Here is an 18,441-nt window from a genome sequence, read left to right as displayed (position 1 = left end):
TATTTATTTATATTTATTTTTTAATTGTTTGCTTTTTAGGGCTGCACCTGCAGCATATGGAAGTTCCCAGGCTAGGGTTTGCATCAGAACTGCAGCTGCCGGCCTACCCCACAGCCACAGCAATGCCAGATCCCAACCCACTGAGCAGGACCAGGAATCGAATCCACATCCTCAGTGATACTAGTCATGTTTGTTACCACTGAGCCACAACAGGAACTCCCAGATGTTTAAATACATATATTTAAAATACATGTATATATAAATGTTTTACAGTGAGTTTCATTTTTAAATAAAAGGTTATTTTTTCTTATTCAAATCAAATATATACCCAGAAGGGAACAAAACCTCACCAATCTTCTAATCCAGGGGTCAAATTATGGCCCGTGGGCCAAATCCAGCCCATGACCTGTTTCTGTATATAAAGTTTAATTGGAACAGAATCATGTCCATTCGCTTATACACTGTCAATGATGGCTTTATGCTGTAATGACAGAATTGAGTAGTGGCAGCACTGCTTTATGGCCCCCAAAGGCTAAATATTTACTGATTCTTCACACAAAAAATTTTGCCTAGCTCTTACCCAATCACACCAACCATGATCATGGTAATTATTATTTTTCATGTTTATTTCTCGTTTTTCTACATGCACATATACATGGGAAAAAAATAAAATTGTCATCTGTATTAGTGACCTCCAAGAACTTTTTGCAAATGATGGAAATATTTTACACCTACACAGTCCAATATGATAGCTATTGAATACTTGACATGTGCCTCGTGCAACTGAGAAAGTAGATTTTTTTTGTATCCCTTTTCTTATATTATTTTCCATCATGTTCTATCCCAAGAGACTGGATACAGTTCTCTGCTCTGTACAGCAGGACCTCATTGCTTATCCTTTCTAAATACAATGGTTTGCATCTACTAACCCCAAACCCCCCAATCATCAAACTCCTTCCTCCCTCCCTGTTCTTCTTCTTTCTTTTCTTCAGACTGGATGTGAATTTTTAATTTTAATTGTTATTAATCAAAATTTAAATTGCCACGTGTGGCTGGTAAATGTCATATTGAACAGAACTTTCTTGAAACATTTTTATTTGCGTAGTAATTCATGATCATTTCTTCAAATCAACAAAGACCCTTTGTAGAACCCTAAGTTCTGACTGTATAATATTATCATGTAAGTAGGTGGCACTGTTTTCTTTTTCTTTTTTCTTTTTTTGCTTTTTAGGGCCGCACCCGCGGCATATGGAGGTTCCCAGGCTAGGGGTCCAATTGGAGCTATAGCTGCCAGCTTATGCCACAGCCACAGCAACACAGGATCCAAGCCTAATCTGCGACCTACACTACAGCTCATGGCAATGCCAGATCCTTAACCCACTGAAGGAGGCCAGGGATTGAACCCACAACCTCATGGTTCCTAGTCGGATTCATTTCTGCTGCGCCACCACGGGAACTCCTCCTTGTTTCTTAACCAAGCACCTATCACTGACAATTTCATGATTTCCCATTTTTCACTATTACCACCCATGTCTGTGCTAAACAGTTCTGTGCATACAAATATTTTACATGTCACTGATGATTGGCTTAGGATACATTTCTAGATGGCAGAACTGTTTGATCAAAGAACATAAATATCATTCAGATTCTTGACACATATCGCCTAGTTGTTAGTTAGAAAGATCCTTTCACTCTACTTCCTCGACAGCAAGGGAGGAGAAGGCCTGTTCCCCATACTCTGTGTATTTTTAAGAATTGCCTTGAAAAGTCTCTCTTCCATGTCTATTCCAATGGGACCGAAGTGTCCCTTTGGATGTCAAAGGGATAATTGAATAGGTCACTTTAGGAAGACCATCAGTGTCCTGAGAGAGGTGGGGCAGAAGGTAAAATACAGTATTTTCCACTGAAATTTTCTATACCATCAAGGCTTTGGGCAACTTGATTAATTTGGGCAATCACTTCTGAGCTTCATGCAGAGGACAAAGTCCTTATTCTGTGGCCGATCGTGACATTGAAACGTTCTTGCTTGCGGGTGATTAAGACTTAAATGAACTTAGATGTGGGAGAATGAAATAGGTATGCAAATAGGAAGGAGGGAACGAGCTCCTTTTCTTCCTCCAGCCCCCATCCCCTGGGGTGGAAATTTTAGGAAACAAGTAACAGAGAAATAGAGGGATGGAAGAATAAGGAAGTTTGAGGTCAACAACAACTGCAAGGGGTGTACATAAAGGTGAGATGATGTGCATCACAGAAGGGTTTTCTGGTGAAACAGGGTGAACTGTTACTCTGCCATCTCATCATGTAACCTTTATCTCTCTGAGCCTCGATTTTCTCATGAGAATAATAAGGATACTTTATGACCAGGATTATTAAAAATAATCTATGTGAAACATTCCAAGCGGGGCCAGACTCATATTTACAGCACCTACAAGGACAAGGGAGAGCCATTAACGGAATAGGGCTAACTTTCTCCCCTGCTTAAAACCAGGGGGCTGCCTCTTCTGGGGTGTTGTGCCCCCCCACCCCTTTTCTCCCAAAGCATCCTCACCACTGGGCAGGCCCCCTTGTCTGGGGCTCATAACTCAGCTGTAGCACATGTGGGTTTCTAAGAGGAAGGGCCCTTCCTGTCATATTCCTGAAAATCAAATAACCTAGCTTTAGGATAGCCTAAAGGGGGATTTGCAGGTGGTGGTGGGTGTCCCCTTCCATGTTTTGTTTTGTTTTGTTTTTTGTCTTGTTATAGCCACACCCGTGGCATATAGAGGTTCCCAGGCTAGGAGTAGAACTGGAGCTGCAGCCACCAGCCTACACCACAGCCACAGCAATGCCATATCTGAGCCTCATCTGCCACCTACACCACAGCTCACGGCAACGCCGGATCCTTAACTCACTGAGTGAGGCCCAGGATCAAACCTGCGTCTGCATGGATACTAGTCAGATTCGTTTCTGAGGAGCCACGACGGGAACTCCCCCTTCCCTGCTTTAATATTTTCCTCCTCTATTGACAATGAGGTCCTACTGTATAGCACAGGGAACTCTATCCAATCTCTTGGGATAGACCATGATGGAAAAGAATATTTAAAAAAAGAGTGTATATGTAAGGATGACTGAATCGCTTTGAGGCATAGCAGACATTGGCACAACATTGCAAACCAACTATACTTTAATTTAAAAAAATTAAAAAATAAAACAATTACTTTCTTCCCAATAACTGATTAGAATGGATTGGACTTGCCCAAGGATGTCTATGTGATTAGACATTTTTCCCACCAATATTCCTTCTTTGTTTTTAAAATGTCTCTGTGTTGTAATTTTTCTGACTGTTGTTTTTTGGGACCCTAATTTCTACCACCCAACACTACCAGGAACACCAACACTGCCAAGAACACCAGCACTGCCAAGGCACACTGTCCTCTAACATAGCAAGAAGCCTCGTTCATTCCATTTACAGGCAACTATATTCCTTTCCTGCTCTTACAGATCTTTCCCCGCCTCTAAATAACAAAGGCCACCTCCCACAGCACGTGGACCTTCCCAGGGCAGGAATCAAACCTGCATCACAGTTGTGACCTGTGCCACATCTGCAGCAATGCTGGATCTTTAACCCAAGCAATGCATGGGAAACTTCAGGATATTTTAATTAAAAAAATTTTTTTTTGTAGGTATTCAAAAGATATTTATTGAGTGAAAGATGTTTTAAATTCTATGGTGCTTTATAATTATTAAAAGTTTCACACACATGATTTCATGTAATCCCATAATAAAATTTCTCCATTGATTAAAATATTTTTATAGTTTCTATAAATAAATAAATAAATAACAAAGGCCAAAAGTGACTGGGAAAATATCCAAAGGGAAGAATAAAGCTGGTATGAAGCCCAGTCAAAAACAAGCTCACCAGAATTACAACTACAGGGACCCCCCCTGCCATCACCCCCAACACACACACACACACACACACACACACACACACACACACACACACACACACTTCTTTTTCAACCAATTCCTCACTTAGCACAGTACTTAAGTTTCAGGAAAGGCTTGGGTGATTTTTCTTTAGGAAATAACAGTCAATGCTATTCATAAACAAGGGCACTCTCGCCGTCTCTTGAATGGGTACTACTCGTTCTTGGCAAAGATGAGATGACATAATCCAGGCAAGCTCGCTGCAACCACAGAAATCGTCTACCACTTAGATCAAGGGTTGGACACTGAAGAAGTCATGTCTATATCTTACCAAGTCCACAGTGGTTGCTGAAAGCAACAGCAGAGTTGCTGAAGCAAAGAGAAGTGGCCCATGCAGCTCTCACGGGAAAAGCAACAGAAACCCAATCTAAGTATTGCAACAGCGGGTTTCATTACTACCAGGATAAAGCTAACTTTTTCCATGTGGAGCCCAGAAAGTGAGTGAATAGGTCACATTTTCATCAAGCCCTGTGTGGGTAGGGCAGGCAAAAACCTGTCCTTGCTTGCTTAAGAAGAGACAGAAATCCTGGGTGTGGACGAGATTTCAAGTTCAAGGATGGAGACCAGTGATCAGATTGCCCCAAACTGTCTGCCTTTGATGAAGCCTCTCCTGGGTCTACACAGGGGATCAGCCACCAATCTTTCTGGAGATTCTTTGGCTGGTCTTCTCCACCACGCACCCCTGCCCACCCTCCTGCCACCACTCTATTTCCCTAATATATTTCCCATGCAACAATTAGTTAATGCATTCACACATGAAACTAATTATGATAGAATTAAAGCCTTGCCCATTCCTTTCCACAAATTGAATTTCTAAGACTCAGAGTGAATTCTAAAAAATTTCTTCTTGAGTCATTCCTGGAGGAAAATGAATCACAAGTGAATTACAACTTGAGCGCCACTGTCTACCTGTGTTGCCTGCCATGCGGGGAGGTTTGCGCTCTGAAGGAGGGGGTGACCCTGTGAGACGGAAATCAGAAAACGGGGGTGGAAACTTCTACTGGATCTTTAAACCAGCCCCTCTGGAGCACAAAACTCAAGACAGTGACGCAACTGATCTTGTAGCTGAGATTTAGACAGTCTTAAGCCGACCATTCGTAAACTGGTTTAGTTACGAATCCCTTGAAAAATTTTTCATGTCTGTCACGCCTTGGACATTTTGCAGGTTCCAAATCATAAAATAGAATGTCCAGAATATTCTGAATGGCCATATTTACCTCATCCATTTTAACTGGCACGTCAACATTTATGTTGCTGGAGAATAACTCTAGGAACTATCGCTCTGAATATGAATTAACGGTGGAATGCACCAACCCACTAGTGCAGTGTGGTGAAAAACGAAATACTTTTGTCCAAAATTATAGATGAACCATGTGTGTGAGTGCACTTGTGTGTGAGCAGACATGAATTCATTGGTACTGGGCAACACGATTAAAACTCACTTCATTGGAAGGTAGGATTTTTTTCCCCATCATGTTTTAGAGTAGGATGCCCTTATCCAAATATACAATGCAAATATCCTTACACAATGAAACACACAACAATAAAATCCTACAGCTTGTCACCCTTTTCTAGTACCTATTAGGTTAGCAGCACCATGGTAGACACAAAATAATCCAGCCCAGACACCACCTTTGGGGTATTTACAGCCTCTTAAGAAATACAGGGAGTTCCCATTGTGGCTCAGTGGAAACGAATCTGACTAGTATCCATGAGGACGCAGGTTTGATCCCTGGCCTCGCTCAGCAGGTTAAGGATCTAGTGTTGCCTGCCATAGGCTGTGGTGCAGGTCATAGACGTGGCTTGGATCTGGCATTGCTGTGGCTGTGGTGTAGGCTGGCAGCTACAGCTCTGATTCAACTCCTAGCCTGGGAACCTCCACATGGTACAGGTGCAGCCTGTAAAAAGACAAAAAAGGGGGAAAAAAAAAGAAAAAAAAAGGATACTCTGTTTTTCCCAAATAAAATAAGGGCATTTGCAGCAATGTGGATGGACCTAGGATTATTATATTAAGTGAAGTTAGGCAGTGAGAGACAAACATCATTTGATATCATTTATGTGTGGAATCTAAAAAAAGGACACAAATGAACTTATTTGCTGAACAAAAAAAGACTCATGGACTTGGAAAAACTTATGGTTGGTTACCAAAAGGGACAAGTTGCGGGGGAGATGGTCTGGGGGTTTGGGATGGAAATGTTCTAAAATTAGGTTGTGATGATGGTTGTACAGCTATAAATATAATAAACTTCTTTGAATGATAAATCACAAAGAAATACTACATTTTCCCCAATAACAGAGAGAATTTTTTTTTTTTTTTTGGTCTTTTTAGGGCTGCACCCTCGGCATATGAAGGTTCCCAGGCTAGGGATCGAATCAGAGCTGTAGCCGACTACACCACAGCACACAGCAATGCAGGATCTGAGCCGAGTCTGTGACCTACACCACAGCTCACGGCAACACCGGATCCATAACCCACTGAGGAGGCCAGGGATCGAACCTGCATCCTCATGGATACTAGTCAGATTGGTTAACCACAGAGCTGCAGCAGGAACTCCAGAGAATTAATCCATAGCAAGTTCCCCCCAACTGTTGTCAAAAATAGAAAGAAAGACAAACTCTGCTGGAACACATTATTCACTTAAAAATTATATAAACAGACACCAGCATTGTAAACTTAAAGTATGATGGAATTAGAAGGCCTTTATTTATACTGGCCAATCAACTGAGTCAAAGAAAACTTGAATGACATTCCCAGGGTCACACAGATATTTAATGGCTCAGATGGCACCAGAAGCCATGTTTTTGAGCCTCATGGGGAGACTCATATGGACGCTGTGAGCACCAGACTGGGATTTGGTCTGGCTCTAAGATTCTGTGACTCTCCAAGTTCTCTGTGACAATGCTACCACATCTCTGTCATTCCTTTTAATGAATAAAATCACCCCATTGAACAAAAATAATTATTTCATTAAGATAGAGAAAATGCCACATTTCATTACTAAAAATGAGGTAATGCCTTATTCATTTTAGGGAAACTTTTTTTTTTTTTTTTGGCTGCATCCATGGTGCGTGGATGTCCTGGGGCCAGGGATTGAACCCGTGTCACAATAGTGGAAATGCCGGATCCTTAACCTGCTGAGCCACCAGGGAACTCCTAGGGAAATTGCTATATTTAAAATTTTAATATAAAGAGATTTTAGAGATTTGCCTCACAAGGAAAAGCAACTAATCTATTATTGTGTAATATTTGATTACCTATTAACTTCAATCATATCACTGAGCAAACTGTACTGTTGTGTCCTTGCACTGAAGCATGTGTAGAAACGGCCCCATTTTTACTCTGCCATTTCTGTTGTGTGTAGAACAGATTTCTCTTTATTTGGAATAATGGTTGTTTTTTTTTTTTTTTTTTTTTTTTTGAATAATGTTTTAAGGCGAGCGTTTGATGTTAGCATCATCCCCTGCTGAAAAAAATACTAAGGACTGGCTCCTAAAGAAGCCAGGGCAAAATGAACACCTTCAAATCAACACATAGGCTTTTTCCAGATTGAAGGTTGGCTTGTGAGGTGAAAAAAAGAAAGTTTGTTCCTGTTTTTATGGCACATGCCCAACTGCCTTTGTTTCTTCCTGCTTCCCAGAGCTTGATTACTAGGACCTGGGAAGTCAGTAATTGTTTTAGAAGACAGCAGTAATAGTGATAAAATGTGACATTTGTATCGATAGTGCTCGGAAACCTTGTTTCAATGCACATTCCCGCAGGATATCTCAATAACGCCAAGGGAGACAAAAAACAATATTATTTAGAGAAAACTAAAGTTCAGAAAATGTAAGTGACCTGCCTGAAATTTGACCGGGCGGGGGGGAAGAACCAGGACTAAAATCCAGGTTAGGAGACGCCTGAGCCACGCCCCCCACGACAAGGAGGGTCGCATAGAGGTTGCTCAGTCTTAACCCGCCTTAGGGCTGGGAGATATTTCTGCGCCTGGACCCCAGGGACCCCAGGAATCGATCTCCTGCTTCTGAGTCTCCCTGGTTGCTGACATCTTCCCTGATGCCGGTCACGGCGACATCTTACCCTGTAACGTGCATGCACTTCCTTTTCTGTGTTCTGCTCTGTCTTGTTGGCGCTTCAATATGTCAATCATGGGTTACCTCGTTGCCCCAGTTTTCATTTTTGGATAAATTGGAGAAAACAGAAAACTTTGGACTACAAGATTTTGAACCTGACCCCTCATTCTCAGTCCCAAGCTCTGCTGAACCTTCTAAAAAACATCTCAATGAAGTAGGAAAATAATATCATTAGCATTTATTGGGCGCTTAAAGTGTTAGGTGTTATGCTAAGAACACTGAGTGTTCTCGATGTCCTAACAAGGTGGCAAGTGCAGGGCTGTCAGCCTGGGCTCTCCAACTCCAGAATCCACGCTCTTAGATATGACAGCAGCCTTCTCTCCCACGAGAACTGTATTTGCAAGTTTTGTGTAACATTAGCATTTAGAAATCTCTTCAAAAGCATGGTATCCTGGAGTTCCCCTTGTGACTCAGCAGGTTAAGGACTCCACGTAGTGTCTGTGGGGATATGGTCTCAATGTCTGGCCTCGTTCAGTGGATTGAGAATCCTGCGTTGCCACAAGCTGTGGCGTAGGTCATGGAGGTGGCTCAGATCTGGTGTTGCCTTGGTTGTGGTGTAGGCTGGCAGCTGCAGCTGTTTCGACCCTTAGCCCAGCAACTTCCATATGCCACAGGTGTGGCCCTAAAAAGAAACAGACAAACAAACAACAAAAAAAGCCCCAGGGGATCCTGGATTTTCTTCCCCTACTGTGGCATAAACACAAAATATGAACATACCTAATGAACAGCTGGATTTGATATGTCTGTTTTAATTAGGGGTTAAATATTAAAGAAATTGTTCTATTTACTTAGCAGAATTTATAATGTCCTAACTTTTCCAGTAGTTCATATCAGATTTTTTTAAATAGTGAGAGAAACAGTCATATCACAGTAGCTTTTTAAAGTATATGTGGGTGGAGTTCTCGTCGTGGCACAGTGGTTAACGAATCCAACTAGGAACCATGAGGTTGCAGGTTCGATCCCTGGCCTTGCTCAGCGGGTTAAGGATCCGGCGTTGTTGTGAGCTGTGGTGTAGGTTGCAGATGCGGCTTGGATCCTGCATCGCTATGGCTGTGGTGTAGGCTGGCGGCTACAGCTCCGATTAGACCCCTAGCCTGGGAACTTCCATGTGCCACAGGAGCAGCCCTAGAAATGGAAAAAATAAAATAAAATAAAGTATATGTGGGAAATAAATTGCAAATATTAAAAGGATCACTCACACACTGTTAGCATTTACTTTTTTTTTTTTTTTTGTCTTTTTGCTATTTCTTTGAGCCGCTCCCGCGGCATATGGAGGTTCCCAGGCTAGGGGTCTCATCGGAGCTGTAGCCACTGGCCTACACCAGAGCCACAGCAATTTGGGATCCGAGCCGCATCTGCAACCTACACCACAGCTCACGGCAACGCCGGATCCTTCACCCACTGAGCAAGGGCAGGGACGGAACCCGCAACCTCATGGTTCCTAGTCGGATTCGTTAACCACTGCGCCACGACAGGAACTCCAGCATTTACTTTTAACCCCCAAACAACAACACCAGCAAATGCAACTGTTTTTTTCTCTGTTGTCTTTGCTATACTTTCCTCTCTGAAGATAAGCCCATTAATAAGGGGGTATAAAAGGAAAATTTAGATGTCCCAAGACAAATTACACTCTAAGTTTTTTTTTTTTGAAGAAACAATTTTATCAAGATGAGTTTGCATGTAAAAACATAACTAGAAAATGAATGTATTAGGGAAGTGGTGCCATTAGGCATGTTTTTATTATGCAATAATTTATCCATGAACAGTTTATATTTCATATCCATATTACAGTATTTTTCCTTGTCACTGGAAGTACTTGAGCAGAACTGAATGAATGCTCATCAATCTGGAAAGTTTCATAAGGGAGTTTGCCATGGGTAGGAAATTGAGTTAGGTTGGACTACAATGTCCTCTTTTTTTTTTTTTTTTTTTTTTTTTGCTTTTTAGGGCCACACCTGCAGCATATGGAGGTTCCCAGGCTATGGGTCAAATCAGAGCTGCCACTGCCTTCCTACACCACAGCCACAGCAACGTGGGATCCCTGACCCACTGAGTGAGGCCAGGGATCAAACCTGCATCCTCATGGATATTAGTCGGGTCTGTTACTGCTGAGCCACGAGGGGAACAAAGTCCCTTCTGATTTGAAGATTCTATAATTTCCAACTTGGACACTTGAAATAAGCTCCGTATTCTCATAGATTTCCTGTCCTAGTGACATAAAAGGGCCTGGCAGTGGTAAGCAGCTGTGGGCTGTCCTGAGACCTCCGTTTGGTTCCACCACTTCCTAGCTGTGTGGCTCTGGGCAAGTGACCTTTGCTGTCTTGACCTCAGTTTCCTCATCTGTAAAGTGGGGATAATCACAGCACTTCCCCACGGAGTGGCTCCGAGGAGTAAATGAGTGAAGGTCAGCAAAGGGCTTAGGATGGTCCCAGGCACATGGGAAACATGCTGTAATCCTAGTGACACTGTTATTTTCCATGAAACATGGGACTAGCTTGTTGAACAGCCTTATCTACTCGTCCTGGTTGCCTCCAATATGAAACAAGCAGCAGTCCGTTCTGAGTTTCATGAAGGGGTGGTAGGGCTCCAAGCTTGTCTGAAGGAAAGGAAACAACCAAGAGAAGGGGAGAGATAAGCGAGGGATTTTATTTAAAGGGCACGGAGAAATGTCTTGATGATCAGGGAGAGAAACGGAAATTCCACGGGAGTGATGATTTCCTGTGTGGCTGGGAATATCTCTGAAAGGAGGAGAGGCAGGGCTCAGCGGACATACTCATGTTACAAACACACGTGCAGGATTTCCCTCTGAGGCCCAACGGGATCAGTGGCATCTCTGGAGTAGGGGACGAGGGTTCCATCCCCTGCCAGGCACACTGGGTTAAGCATCAGGCGTTGCTGCAGCTGAGGCATAGGTTGCCACTGCTGCTCGGATCTGATCCCTTGCCTGGGAACTCCATAGGCCAAGGGGGCAGCCAAAAATGAAAAACAAACAAACACACGTGCACTCCATAGCAAACAGATTTGGGAATTCCTGGCGTATTTATATCTTAAGATATTCCCATTTAACCTACAGTTCTAATATTGACCTGTGGCTTTACTTGGTCAGTTCAAGTAAAGTGACCTGAGCCCTTGCTACATACCACGAACTGTGCAAGCTGCTTTGGAAGCACAGACGATGCCGCCCCGTGTGCTCAGCCTGGAAGCAGGTGCCCAAAGGCAAACCCCGTAGCCTTCACTCAGCCTGCTAAGTGCTGTGACCAACTTCTGTGTAGTACTCCATGGGATCTCAGGGAGGCCAGTTGATCCATCTCAGAGGGAAAGCGATGCCTTCTGGAAGGAGGGGAAAGCTTAGACTTGAAGCAGCTATTAGGCTGATGAAGAGAGGGAGCCAAACTAACCAAACAAAGCAAAACAAAACCCCAAGAAAAGTAGACTTATGCAAAGTTTTGTTTTTGTTTTTGCTTTTGTTTTCCTTTTCAAGGGGCTGTGGATCAAACCGGCACCTCCACAGCAACAAGCCGGATCAGTAACCCACTGTGCCGCAGTGAGAACTCCTTGCTTATGAAAAGTTTTAGTTCCCTCCATCAACTTTGAAATTTGATGGAGTTGGTTCAGCTACCTGTTAGTCACGTGACTTTGGGCAAGTTACTTAAACTCTCTGCACTTCAGTTTTGTCACCTCTGAGATGCAGTCCCTGGCTCATTGGGGTGTTCTACGAATTAGGGAGACAATGTATGAAAATCTCAGTCCCTGAGCCTGACACGAGGGGTGTGTGCAGGCTTACTTTGAGTATCGGTGGCATTAAATCACTCCTACTAAAATATAATAAAGGAGGGAGTTCCTGTCATGGAGCAGTGGTTAACAAATCCGACTGGGAACCATGAGGTTGCGGGTTCGGTCCCTGGCCTTTCTCAGTGGGTTAACGATCTGGCGTTGCCGTGAGCTGTGGTGTAGGTTGCAGACGCGGCTCGGATCCCGTGTTGCTGTGGCTCTGGCGTAGGCCGGTGGCTACAGCTCCGATTCGACCCCTAGCCTGGGAACCTCCATATGCCGCGGGAGCAGCCCAAGAAATAGCAAAAAAAAAAAAGACCAAAAAAAATTAAAATTAAAAAATATATATATATAATAAAAGAGGAAGGGATGATCTGTTCAATTTAGAGTAGGAAAGAATGTCCATGAAGCCCAAAGTAGGGCAATAAGCTTGGGGTTAAGGCCTCTGTGTCAAGTCTTGCCTGAGCCACTAGTTCCAAGCCTGACTGGAGAAGGGCTGGCTCACTTCTGCCGCATTCCAACTAATGTCATTCCTACAGAGGCTGGGGGAAGGCTTTTGGCATCTCACCTTGTCTGCTGTCCTCCTGTTGCCCTACAAAGCTCCAGCCCAAGCTAAAAATGCAGAATAATCACCAGGATCCACCTTCTCAATGACTATGACATGTAAACCATCCAGCAAAGCTCAATGCAAAAAAATTAGTGATCTGTGTGCTTAGCACCATCTGCAATCTCACCTCAGTGTAAAAATGAAGCCGCACCATGGCCTGGGCATCAGTTTCTAATAACGGCTAGGATTTATCACGAGCTGCCCTTTGTCGGGTACTCTCCATATGCTGTTTCTGATGTACGCGGCAACAAGAGGGTTCTATTCTTATTTACAGATGAAGAACCCAAGGCCCCAATGGTGACTTCCTCCTTCATAGGAAGCCCCGGGCAGGCAGATTTGTCTGCTAAGCAGAAGTCATGGGTATAACTTCCATGTGACTTCTTTAAAAGGAACTTGTACTTCCCTTCCTCATTTTCCCTCTTCTTGTGGGTTGAGTGTGTGTGTGTGTGTGTGTGTGTGTGTGTGTGTGTGTGTTGGTGGGCGGGGTGGGGGGTGGTTCTGAGCAATGGTTTTGATTCAGTGAATAAGTGAGAAGATGATAGCGCAAGTAGAGAGAAGGAGCTAGGCTTCCTGGATGACTCCGCACAGCTGGGCCACCTGCCAACCTTAGATAACCTGTATTCTTGGGGACTTTTATACAAGAAAGGAATAAACCTATACTGTTTGAGCCACTGTATTTTTCTTCGCCATACCCATGGTGCGCATAAGCTCCTGAGCCAGGGATCAAACCCATGCCACAACAGAGACCCACACCACAGCAGTGATAATGCAGGATCCTTAACCCACTGAGCCACCAGGGAACTCCTGAGCTATTGTAATTTTGAGGTCTTTTTTGAATGCCACTGAGTCTACAACAGATCTAGGATAATCTACCTAATGAAAAGAGGCAATTTCTATCTAAAAATCCTGACTAATTCAGAAATAGAAACCAGGCATAATTCCAGTGTCTCAGAAAGAATTCTGGAATTAATTGCCTAGAAAGTTGGGAACAAGGGTATTAAGATTCTAAACAAATTATGCAGATATTCTACCCTAAGGAAGGAGGAGCATAACTCTCCATTCTTTAAGTGTGGGCCATGCACGGGCACTTCATTGGAAAGAGTACAGTATGGAAAGGTGGAATACCATACCTTTACAGTCCAGAGACCTGACAAACACGGCTCCATCCAGGTGACCGAAGTCAACAACAACCCTTCTAAGTCAGGTTGATGATATGCACCCTTGATGCGATGTGATAAAGACAGCATTTTACACCGGTTATGTTCTTCCCCAAATCCATAACCCCAGTCTAATCATGAGAAAATCATCAAATTCCAACAGGGGGACATTCAACATTTATTTCTTAAAACTGTCAAGGTCATCGAAAACAGGGAAAGTTTGAGAAACTGTCACATTTATGAGCAGCCTAAGGAGATAAGACAACTCCATGGGATGTGATATCCTGGATGGGATCCTGGCAAAGAAAAAAACGAAATTATTATGGGGAAATGAGGGAAATCTGAATAAACTATGAACTTTAGTAATAGTGTATCGATGTTGGTTCCTTAACTGTGATGAGCGTCCCCTATTCATATAAGCTGTTAATAATAGGAGACACCATGGCAGAGGCGGGGCTTGCATAGGAACTCTCTGTACTGTGGGTCAGTTTTTCTCTAAATATAAAACTATTCTAAAAGATAGCATTTGTTACAAAGAAAACAAATTTATGGTTACCCATGGGGAAAGGAGGGAGAGGGATAAATTAGGAGTTCGGGATTAGCAGGGACTAACTACCATATATAAAACCGGTAAACAACAAGGTTCTACTGTATAGCACAGGGAACTGTATTCAGTATCTTGTAATAAACTAGAATGGAAAAGAATCTAAAAAATAGTCTATATCTATATATGTACAATTGAATCACTTTGCCGTACACCAGAAATTAACACAACATTGTAAACAACTGGATTTCAATAAAATTTTATTTTAAATGAAGTCTGTTAATAAAATTTGAAAGAAGATGACAAGCCAGATTTTACGTTCATTGCTGCTCTTTGCCAGTAAGCAGAGAAGAGTCAAGTTCGCTTTCACCTGTCGGAAGTTGTGGGACACATTTACTGCTTTGCCTCAGGGTTATGTCAGCGTTCAGACTCTGGGCAACAACACAGTGTACACGTGTACCTTGAACTTCCTATTATCCCAGAGGACAGCGTCATGGTCCACTACAAGGATGACATCTTGCTGACAGGAGTTGAAGAGCAGAAATTAAAAGCACGCATGTCTGCAAAAGAGAAGAAAATATATACCCCATAAAAAACAGAGAAGATCTACCACTTTGATGAAGCTTTCAGGCGTCTTAGAATCCAGGGGGTATTAGAATATCTATTTTATTTTATTTTATTTTATTTTATTTATGTTTTTGTTTGTTTCAGGGCTGCACTTGCAGCATATGAAAGTTCCCAGGCTAGGGTCAAATTGGAGCTGCAGCTGCCAACCTACACCACAGCCACAGCAATGCCAGATCCGAGCTGCATCTGCAACCTACACCACAGCTCACAGCCACACCTGGTCCTTAACCCACTGAGCGAGGCCAGGGATTGCACTGGAGTCTTCATGGGTACTAGTTGGGTTCATTACCACTGGGCCATAACAGTAACTCTGGGAATATCTTCTTTAAATGGAATGACAAGTTGGAACATATGGTAGCCCCTGCTTATTACAAGTACCATCTGGGGCTCTTTAAATTTTTTTGCATTTGAATGGATTGCTCTAAACCAATTCCATGGTTACCTGAAGAATCCTAGGATCTTATAGGATGCAAGGGATACAGAATAGTCTCTTATCTTAGTTAACAAGGTTTATTGTAAGATATAAGGAAGGCAAGAAAAACCATAAAAAGCCAAAACAACCCAAGTTAAGCCTCCAGAGAACTGAAACATTATTGCTATTTAAGATGCACTGAAAGCTCTCATGGTGATTTAACAGTTAGCCCTAGTCATTAGGCGTACTCATGATTCAGGCCTTCCACTCCACTTACTTCTTTTTTCCTAGAACTAATTCTCTGCTCTCTCTTGGCCTCTGTTTCTGCTCCCATAAGTACTACAATTGAATAAGTATCTTTAATCTCCTCTGTTTATCCCAAGGCTTCTGTTACTTAGAGCTTCTATTACCACCCAGTTTTTCCTCACTCCCTTCTTTCTGAGTGTCTGTTGGCCTCTGCAGCCTGCTGACTCTCTCAGAATGCTTTGCACTCAGTCTCTCAAAAAGAGTTTCTGGGAATCCCCATCGTGGCTCAGCGGTTAACGAACCCAACTAGCATCCACGAGGATTCGGGTTCGATCCCTGGCCTCATTCAGGGGGTTAAAGACCAGATGTTGCCTGCTCCTCCTTCTTTTTCTTTTAATAGTTGTTGACCAGACAGTTTACTTTGCCATTTTGAGTAAAGAGGACCCCAACCTTTAACACCTTAAATAATGAAGAGAAGAAATTTTTAAATTTTGCTTATTCAAGCTGGCAGCTGGGTCAGAAAGATTTGATTGAAAGTACCAAATGAAGCAACTGACAAAAGATTAATTTCTAAAATACACAAACACCTCCTACAGCTCAATATCAAAACAAACAAACAAACAATACAATCAAAAAATGGACAGAAGATCTAAATAGACATTTCTTCAAAGAGGACATACAGATGGCCAATAAACACATGAAAAGATGCTCAACATCACTGATTATTAGAGAAATGTCTTTTTATTACGAACCAGAGTACTAACTAAGATGAGCACATTGTCTCTTTTTACAGAAGAGGAAACTGAGTCTTGGAGAAGTTAAATAACCTGTTTAAGATCAAGTGGCCAGCAAACAGTGGAACCAAGCTTTAGATCTGGGTCTGAGAGATGCCAAAAAAATTCATTACACATCCTGTAGATTATTATAGCTACTAGATCCAGCTATGTGCTATTTCCATGAAACATACATAAAACCAACTGTCACTGGTTGGACATAAAAAGCGGGCAAATATATGTCAGCCAAATGTAAACCGAATGGTATGTAAAAACATATTTGTCAAAAATGTAGATTTTAATGTGGAAATTATTAATGTAAGATGTTTTATATTGATTTAAAAATACAATACACATGGAGTTCCTGTTGGGGCTCTGCCGTAATGAACCTGACTAGTATCCATGAGGATACAGGTTTGACCCCTGGCCTTGCTCAATGGGTTAAGTATCTGGTGCTGCCATGAGCTGTGGTGTGGGTTGCAGATGTGGCTCAGATCCAGCCTTGCTGTGGCTGTGGTGTAGGCTGGCAGCTGCAGCTCCGTTTCGACCCCTAGTCTGGGAACTTCCATATGTTGCATGTGTGGCCCCCCAAAAGAAAAAGATAAATAAATACATAAATAAATAAATAAATAAAAATACAATACACAAAGAAGATAAAAGAATAAAAAACTATTTTATTCCAAACAACATTAATCAAAATATATGTAAAAACTAAAAAGTTAGAACCGCAAGAATTATCAAAACCACAATCATACCTCCAAAACCTGGAAGGTCAAGTGCTCACAATCTGTAACATTACAGAGAATTTGAATCACAAGCAGTTAATAAGCAAGGCAAGATACAAAAACCATACATTCTTTCCAAATCCTCAAGGAACCTTTAAAAATTTTATTATGTATCAGACCATGAAGAAAACTGCAATAAACTCCAAATATTATATACAGCCACATTCTCTGATCATTATGCAAGAAAAATAGATGTTAAAAACAAACTGCATCCAAAATAAATCTAACTACGTGGGAGAGGGGGAGACTATATTAGTTATTCTTTAAAATAAAAAAGAAAGGATTATTCAGAATGAGGTATATCTACCTGTGTGGCTATAAATACCTCTCCAAGTTATATTAAATTAAAATACTATAGGTTATAAAAACAGTATATAAAACAATTTAATTTTTATATATTTAAAAGGATAGACACATATATGATATTAAATACATAAATATTTTTTCTGGAATTATGCACCAGAAACTGTCAGCATTGGCTACCTTAAGAGAAAGGGGATAGAGGTCAGAGGCAGGTAGGCGAATGTTACAGAGAATTTAAACCACACACAACTACCAAGCCATCCAACATGCAAAATTACATAATCTTTCCAAATTCTTTATTTTTTTTAATTTTTAAATTAAAAAATTTTTTTTGTCTTTTTGTCTTTTGAGGGTGGCACCTGAGGCATATGGAAGTTCCCAGGCTAGGGGTCTAATTGGAGCCGTAGCTGCTGGCCTACACCACAGCCACAGCAATGCCAGATCCGAGACGCATCTGTGACCTACACCACAGCCACAGCAACGCTGGATCCTTGACCTACTGAGTGAGGCCAGGGATTGAACCCACAATCTCATGGTTCCCAGTAGGATTCGTTTCCTCTGTGCCACAACGGGAACTGCCCCCAAATTCTTAATGAACAAATTTTTTTCTTTTTTGGTCGTGTCCTCGACATGCAGAAGTTCCCAGGCCAGGAATCAAACATGTGCCACAGTGGCAACGCAAACCACTGCAGTGACAATGCCAGATCCTTAACCTGCTGAGCCACGAGAGAACTTCTGTTTTATTTACTTATTTATTTATTTATTTAGGGCCGCAGGTGTGGCATATGTAATTTCCCAGGCTAGGGGTCTGCAGCTGCCAGCCTACACCTCAGCCACAGCAACACCAGATCCGAGCCATTTGGGACCTACACCACAGCTCATGGCATGTCTGATCCTTAACACATTAAGTAAGGCCGGGGATCAAACCTGCATCCTCATGGATACTAGTCAGGTTTGCTACCATTGAGCCACAATGGGAACTCCCTATTTTTGCTTTTATTGTCATTACTTTAGAAGGTGGGTCTGAGGAGATATTACTGCAGTTTATGTCAGAGAGAGTTTGGCCTATGTTTTCCTCTAAGAGTTTTGTAGTATCTGGCCTTGCATTTAGGTCTTTAA

The sequence above is a fragment of the Sus scrofa genome, chromosome 8 (genome assembly GCF_054392235.1).
Source record: "Sus scrofa isolate SSC_HxYL_T2T_F1_AM1 chromosome 8, Sscrofa_HxYL_maternal_Yorkshire_Landrace_v2.0, whole genome shotgun sequence".
Taxonomy (NCBI): domain Eukaryota; kingdom Metazoa; phylum Chordata; class Mammalia; order Artiodactyla; family Suidae; genus Sus; species Sus scrofa.
This window is presented reverse-complemented; position numbering follows the sequence as displayed.